Here is a 9,310-nt window from a genome sequence, read left to right on the forward strand (position 1 = left end):
CTGTATGAACGTACATTTATCTTTGTTTTCTATATTTTTAAACCAGGTGATTGCTTCGGTAGTATTTGCCCATTGGTTTAGTTCTAGGTCCTGTTTGATTTGTTTGTTTACTCTAGAAAGTATAGTTTTGCTAATTCTACCTATTTCTGGTTTAGTTGGGTTTATCAGGCGGGTGCTGGAATTATTATTAAAATCCCGTTTGTGGTCTTTAAGCAGAATGTATGACTCTCTAGGTTTCAATTTGCCAACTTTATCGCTAATTTTTAGTTTATCGGTAATTTGTTTACTTTCAGTATTTATTATATCTATGTAATCGCATTTGTTTGTGTCTAGTTTTTTGTAGTTTTTTGTAATGTTTTCTGTGATTAGTTTGTTATATTCTTGCTTATCTATTTTATAAAAGTTTCTTGTTTTATCTGCTTTTACAAAGATTTTATTAGAGTTGTTTATGTTTCTAACGATTTTGTGTAGTTTCCGTTGGAAATTGTTAGGTTGATTGTGGAATTCTAGGTTTTTAATTACGTTCAAAAGGTCATTTACAAAGTTTATCAAAAGGTCTACTGTTTTCGCATTTTTAAGGGTTTTAAAACCATAGGATTCTTTTTTGTTTACGTTTTCATTTTTAAGGAAGAAATTTGCTCGCCATCGCATTCGGCGTATTAGTTCATCTGTTTTTTGGATTAATTTAATAATGTAGCTATGCTTGCTGGGTGTAACATATATATTTTATAAATTACTAACTAGCTGGCTAACTGAGTGTAACATATATATTTTATAAATTACTAACTAGCTCTACCTACGCATTGAGCACTTTTGAAGTAAATACTTAAATTACGTATTGAGCACTTTTGATGTAAATACTTAAAGTTTACGCATAAATCTATACTTTCGTATAGTAAATTTAAAAGATTCGAGCACTTTCAAAAGAATTTATTTCACCACATTAAAAATAGATATGGAAAGAGTAAATTTCGAAACATCGCTAAAAAACATCCCCACACCCAGCAAGCATAGCTACATTATTATGTAGATATGTATGTATATATGTATATATATGTATGTATATATGCATGTATATATGTATGTATATATGTATATATATCTGTATCTATATATGTATATATGTATGTATATATGTATATATATATGTATCTATATATGTATGTATTTATATATGTATATATATGTGTGTATATATATGTATATATATGTGTGTACATATATATGTATATATATGTGTGTATATATATGTATATATATGTGTGTATATATATATGTATATATATGTGTGTATATATGTATGTATATATATGTGCATGTATATATGTATGTATATATATGTGTATGTATATATATGTGTATATATATATGTATGCATATATGTGTGTATATATATATGTATATATATGTGTGTATATATATATGTATATATATGTGTATGTATATATGTATGTATATATATGTGTATATATATATGTATGTATATATATGTGTATATATATATGTATATATATGTATATATGTGTGTATATATAGGTATATATATATGTATATATGTGTGTATATATATGTATATATATGTATATGTGTATATATATGTATATATATATGTACATGTGTATATATATGTATATGTGTATATATATGTATATATATGTATATATGTATGTATATATGTGTATATATATGTATATATGTATATATGTATGTATATATATGTATATATATGTATATATGTATGTATATATATGTATATGTGTATATATGTGTATATATGTATATATATGCATATATATATGTATAGATATGTATAAGTATGTATATATATATGTATATATATGTATATATATGTATATATATTTGTATATGTATATATATGTATATATATATGTATATATATATGTACATCTATATATGTATATATATATTTAAATAAGGGAGTAGTCACCAACAATGTGTATTTTTTAACATTATTTTATTATTCCGTGTCTTGGTTTTTCATTGAGAATTATGTTTGGATCATTGTAATAATGTTTTTAAGTCATTGAAATCGTTTACGTACGTTTCAGACGGTCTGATGCGTCCTCGTCAGAAATTATTTTCAAATGTGTAAAAATGGCGATTTTCGTTAGTTAGAAGTTTTCCAAGGGGTGGAGGCCTGTAAGTGTTTATTATACATAGGTATGCTGAATTTTTAATGTCTTTTTTTTATGGCTTTTTTATTTGGTTTGTCCAGGGAGATTTTGACCTGGCTGTAGTCAGTGGCTATGTCTTTCTGCTAATGTGTTTTTCTTTTCCTTTAGGGTGGGGTAGGGTGTGTGTGTGTGTGTGTGTGTGTGTGTGTGTGCATGTGTGTTTATGTGTGTGTGTGCGCGTGTGTGTGCGTGTGTGTGTTTGCTTTTATTGGTTTGAGAATGTGTATATTGTTTTATAGTATTTTGGCGTTATTTGCTTTCTTAGGAAGGCGGCTGTGGTCCGAGGTCGTTACTACTGTGTATGTGTGGGGAGGAGGGACTGGCTCTTCTGAAGTAAGGGTAGGGGTGCTTTCATTCTATATCTAAAATAACAAAACTCTGCACAACATACAATAGTACATTAACTAAAAAAGAAAAAGACTTCCTTACAAATTTCACAACAAAAACAAACATCTTCTATGGGCTACACAAATCTAACCAAGTAAGACATGCCATCAACATACAAAAGTCAGAATACATAAGCACCCCAAACCCCAACGACCTCACATTCAGACCCATAGTAGCAGGACCATCATGCCCAACAAGCAGACTTAGCAACCTAATAGATATACTATTACAGCCCTTCACCAATCTAGTCAGAAGTTTTGTAAGAGATAACACACACTTCCTTAGCTCCCTACCACAAACAGTAGACGATGGGACTATACTAGCCACATTCGACGTTAGCAGCCTATATAGCAATATCCCACACAATCTAGGAAAAGAAGCTATCGCATATTGGATTGACAAACATACACAGACTTTACACCCCAGATTCAATAAACAATTCGTGATTGATAGCATCGACATAATCCTCAATAACAACTCCTTCCAATTCAATAAAGACAACTACATCCAAATACTAGGCACAGCGATGGGTACCAAAATGGCACCGACATATGTCACCCTTACACTCGCTTTCCTATAAGAGACCCTTTATGAAAGGATAGAGCAAAAGTACGGGCACAATATAAAAACACTCTTCATCAAATCTTGGAAAAGATACCTAGACGACTGCTTTATCCTCTGGAAAACCTCATGGAGTGATATCAAAGAACTCCACACTTTACTACAAAATCTACACCCAAAAATAAACTTCACACTAGAAGAAAGACCCACAGAACTACCTTTCCTAGACATCCTAGTAACAATAAAAAACAACATAATCACAGACATCTACCACAAACTCACAGACACTCAGCAATACCTCCACTTCAAAAGCCACCATCCTAAAAACTGTCTAAAATCAATACCCTACTCCCTAGCACGTAGAGTCTGCACCATAGTAACAGACAGACACCTCCGTTCAACTAGACTGAACGAACTACAAATAACACTGCGAAAAAGAGGATACCCACTACCACTAATACAGAAAGGTATTGAACTGGCTGAAAAAATTCCAATAGACCAACTAAGAACCCCAAAAGAACACAACAAAGAACAAATTCTAGCATACGTCTCTACACACAACACAAACAACCCAGAACTATTCACACAGATAACAAAAAACCTTATCCTCCTCAATCAGAACGACAAACTAAACAACATACTTAAAACAACAAAAATAATAAAAAGCAAACGCCAACCAAAAAACTTAAAACACATCCTAACTTCCTCAAAACTCGTCCCACACACTACAAAAGGAGTTACAAAATGCAACAAACCGCGATGTGGAGTATGTGACATAATAATAGAAGGTAACACATACACATTCAAAAACCCAGCACAAACATTCAAAATAAAAAAGGATCTAAATTGCACCTCCAGAAATGTAGTATATGCACTAAGATGCACAACATGCAACAAATCCTACATAGGCGCCACCAAAAATTTCAGCAATAGAGTGGCCTTACATAAGAGCAACATCAAAATTGCAGATAACAGACACCTCTGTTTCAAAACACGTACACACATGCAGTGGAAACAGCTTCAAAATAATGCCAATCTTCCAAACAGACAATTATTTTTATTTACTTACACAGGAAAAAAACTTCATCACCAAATTCACTCCTGAACTGAACAGAACCTAATACCATCACACAAAAACATGAAATGCAAGGTACACTCGCATGCACACCCATACACATACACATACACACACCCACACATAAATCAGAACCGACACATTAAAACACACACACGTGCGCGCATACAACTACACACAGACATAACACCCCTATCTCTAATACAACACACTGAACAATACCAACCCTACTTAACCTCGAAACCAACAACACTAGGAGACACCTAGAACCGTAGTATAATATCTGTTCCAACACCTCGCTCCCTCCTCAGTCAGGGGAGGAGAACCCCCTAATGACTGAAACGACTATCTTCCCTTCTATCATCCCCCTCCCATACCTACACACCACAATGCCCCCCCTCTGGGGAACAAAATCTTCCCCACACTAGGAACCGATCCTGGGTCTGGCCATACCCACATGGGGAGACAAATAAATAGAAACATTAAAAAATCCCCTATTTTAAATACACCCCTCTTTCTAAACAAACATAATATAAGACTAAAACGAAAAATCACAATACTAAAATCCAAGAATCCAAAAAATAAATATCAAAATCGAATGAAAGCACCCCTACCCTTACTTCAGAAGAGCCAGTCCCCCCTCCCCACACATACACATTAGTAACGACCTCGGACCACAGCCGCCTTCCTAAGAAAGCAAATAACGCCAAAATACTATAAAACAATATACACATTCCCAAACCAATAAAAGCAAACACACACACGCACAAACACGCGCACACACACACATAAACACACACACACACACACACACACACACACACACACACACACACACACACACACACACACACACACACACACCCTACCCCACCCTAAAGGAAAAGAAAAACACATTAGCAGAAAGACATAGCCACTGACTACAGCCAGGTCAAAATCTCCCTGGACAAACCAAATAAAAAAGCCATAAAAAAAAGACATTAAAAATTCAGCATACCTATGTATAATAAACACTTACAAGCCTCCACCCCTTGGAAAACTTCTAACTAACGAAAATCGCCATTTTTACACATTTGAAAATAATTTCTGACGAGGACGCATCAGACCGTCTGAAACGTACGTAAACGATTTCAATGACTTAAAAACATTATTACAATGATCCAAACATAATTCTCAATGAAAAACCAAGAAACGGAATAATAAAATAATGTTAAAAAATACACATTGTTGGTGACTACTCCCTTATTTAAATATACATCTTTCTTTCGTTGGAATTTATTAACCCATTTTATATATATATATATATATATATATATATATATATATATATATATATATATATATATATATATATATATATATATATATATATACAGTACGGGTTTGAGCCTGCCTTCCTACTACCACTTTTTTTTTCTCAACATACACCTCCCAACACTCGGCCAACTCAGGGGTGAATTGCTAGTATGTAATATATATATATATATATATATATATATATATATATATATATATATAATATAAATATATATAATATAAATATATATATATAATATAAATATATATATATAATATAAATATATACATATATATATAATATAAATAAATATATATAATATAAATATATATATATAATATAAATAAATATATATATATATAATATAAATATATATATATAATATAAATATATATATATATATAATATAAATATATATATATATATAATATAAATATATATATATATAATATAAATATATATATATAATATAAATAAATATATATATATATAATATAAATAAATATATATATAATATAAATAAATATATATATATATAATATAAATAAATATATATATATGATATAAATATATATGATATAAATATATATAATATAAATATATATAATATAATATATATATAATATATATATATATAATAGAATATATATATAATATGTATATATATAATATAATATATACATATAATATAATATATATATGTATATATATATATATAATAGAATATATATATAATATGTATATATATATAATATAATATATATATATAATATAATATATATATATGTATATATATATATATATATATATATATATATATATATATATATATATATATATATATATATATATCTCATTGTTGTTATCATGTATTGTCAAGGAAGCCCAGTTTTGATGTTCATGATTAAAAGTAGGAAATACAAAAAAAGAAAAGAAAGGGGGATGCCAGCTATGAGAGCTTCCATTTATTTATTTATTTTTTATTTTCCACTTTTAATCATGAACATCAAAACGGGTCTTTCTCTCATGATTGGAATAATGAAATTTTGTACCCCACATAAAAACATGATATATATATGTATATATATATATATATATATATATATATATATATATATATATATATAAATATATACAAATATATATATAAATAAAAATGTAGAAAGTATGTTTGTTTGTAAGCAGTAATCTAAAATACTACTGAAGCGATAGCCTCGGCATTTTGCGATACCGTTTTTATCTAATCCAAGGCTGTTTTTACATATTTAAAATGAAAAATATTACAATATCAAAAAAAAAATCTTTTTCCAAAATTTTTTTCTTTTCAGCAAAAGGCGACCACTTTTGAATGCGACAAAAATTCGTTTTTTTTCCATTATTTTTTTTTAACAATTGTTTTACTATTTCGCTGTAAACTAATATTGTTCATTTTTAAACTAATATAGCTAATTTTTATATATTTACTATCAAATAATAAAAAAAACATCATATTGATCGATAAATGCCGAAAAATACGATTGTGACTTTACACGTGCATAAAAAACGTTTTTATGAATTATTACAAGAATAGAAGAAAAATTGTTACAGTAAGTTGTTGTTTCTTTTTAATTTTGTTATATTTTATTTTTTTTTCTTGTGATTTTATTATATTTACTTCAGTATTTTCCTGGAGTAGAGCTATTAAGCTTAGATAATTGGCGACGCTCGGCGAAAACCAGCGGTTAATGTTACGTTTTGAGCAAAGCTCAGCGGCCAGTTACGTCTGGTTCACATTCTGCACAAGTACCAGTTGTTTTTTAATGTGTGGAAAATCCAGCTTCCGAAATGGGGTACTCTGGATAGGAGCAAAAATAAAAATTGCCTCAGTCTAGAAGGATTTCTCATCCACTGATCAAGGGCACCATTTGTTTCTTCTCTCTTTCTCTCTCTCCATCCATCTCTCTCTGTATCTCTCTATCACCCTCTATCTCTCTTTGAGCCCCTTTCTCTCTCTCACTCCCTATATATCTCTTTCCCCCCTCTCTCTTTTTCTCTATTCCTCTATCTCTCTCCCTCTATGTCTCTAACTCTCCCTGTCTCTTTCTGTCTCAATCTTCCACCCTTTCTCTATTTCCCTCTCTTTCTTTTTTCTATTTCTATCTCTCTATTTGCCTTTATCTATCCGTCTCAAATCTCTCATCCTATTTTAGTTTCCGAAATTAATGACAGTAAATAAGGTATTGTCAAAACACGAATAAATTCTATTTTATTCACCGAATTTACTAACTGTGATGAAGACATTGTTAAAACATTAAACAATCCTATTTTAGTCACTTAAATTAATTACACTGAATAAGGCATCGTCAAAACATGGATAAACCCTGTTTTAGTCACCTAAAGTACTGGCAGTGAGAATAGAAAGTTATTTGAAAATTACTGATAATTAGAACAGCACCAGGGGTAACTAGTAAAACCTTTCTAATTAAATTGATTTTGGCAGGCTTTCGATGACAAAATGACATAGTTTTAGCTCTTGCTGCATGCAGAATAATGGCAACCTTACTATCAGGTAGAAGAACTACTCATTCTGCTTTGAAATTATTATTAAAAATTCAATTTTTCAAAACTCCCATGTTCAATATCTCCAAAACATCCAGCATGGGAAAATATTACACAAATGCACAAAAAATCACTTGAGACTCTTAATAGATCCTTGCAAGATTTGCATGGCAATGTCAGACCATGTAGGAATGCGGTAATATTGCTTGCAGGAGATTTCAGGCAAACGTTACCTGTAATTTCTCAATCAACACTAGCAGATGAAATAAATGCTTGCCTCAAATACTCTACTTTTTGGCCCCATGTGAAGACATTAAACTTAACTCAAAATATACGTATACAGTTGCAGAACGCTCGATCCACAAAGAACATTTCGCATCAATTGTGGGAAATTGAGAATGGAAAAGCGCCGGTGGATCCAAGTTAAAGGTGAATTTCTTTGACTCTTAACTTCTATAATTTAGTTACATCAAAAGAAGAGTTGGTAAAAATGTTTACTTAGATACTCAAATTAATTATAAGAATTCCAGTTGGCTGAGTGAACGAGCTATTCTTGCAGCTCAAAACAAAGACGTCCATGAACTTAACGTTATTATTCAGCTTAAAATTCCAAGTGAGGTAGTCACATACAAGTCTGTCAACTCTGTTGTGGAAGCAGATTAAGTGGTTAATTATCCAACAGAATTTTGGAATTCATTAGATTTGCTAGTGATGCCACTGCATGTACTGCAATTGAAAATTGGCGTACGAATTATCATGTTGTGAAATATAAACCAACCCAAGCTTTACAATGGCACATTCCTGTGATTCCACCGGATACATCATTTCACTTTAGGAGATTACAATTCCAAATTCTATTGTCGTTTGCAATCACCATCAACAAAGCTCAGGGACAATCTTTGTAATTGTGTGGCTTACATCTACAAACTAACTGTTTCCCACAGGGAAAATTTATGTTGCGTGTTCAAGAGTCAGCAAATCAGAAAATCTCTATATCAGCTTAGAAAATGGAACAACAAAAAATTGTGTATCCACACGTACTGAAAAATTAAACATATAAGAAACATGCATTTTCTCATTTTTGAATTTTTTCCACTGCGCCAAATTGAGCCACAGTAACGCATGGCAGGGCACAGTTAGTATATATATATATATATATATATATATATATATATATATATATATGAACTCTTCCATCGATTTCGACGTATGTGCGTATCAAAAAAAAAAAAAAAAACTAATTTCAATTTCGGTATT

Source organism: Euprymna scolopes, chromosome 23, assembly GCF_053919585.1.
Source record: "Euprymna scolopes isolate OS-2025 chromosome 23, ASM5391958v1, whole genome shotgun sequence".
NCBI lineage: Eukaryota > Metazoa > Mollusca > Cephalopoda > Sepiida > Sepiolidae > Euprymna > Euprymna scolopes.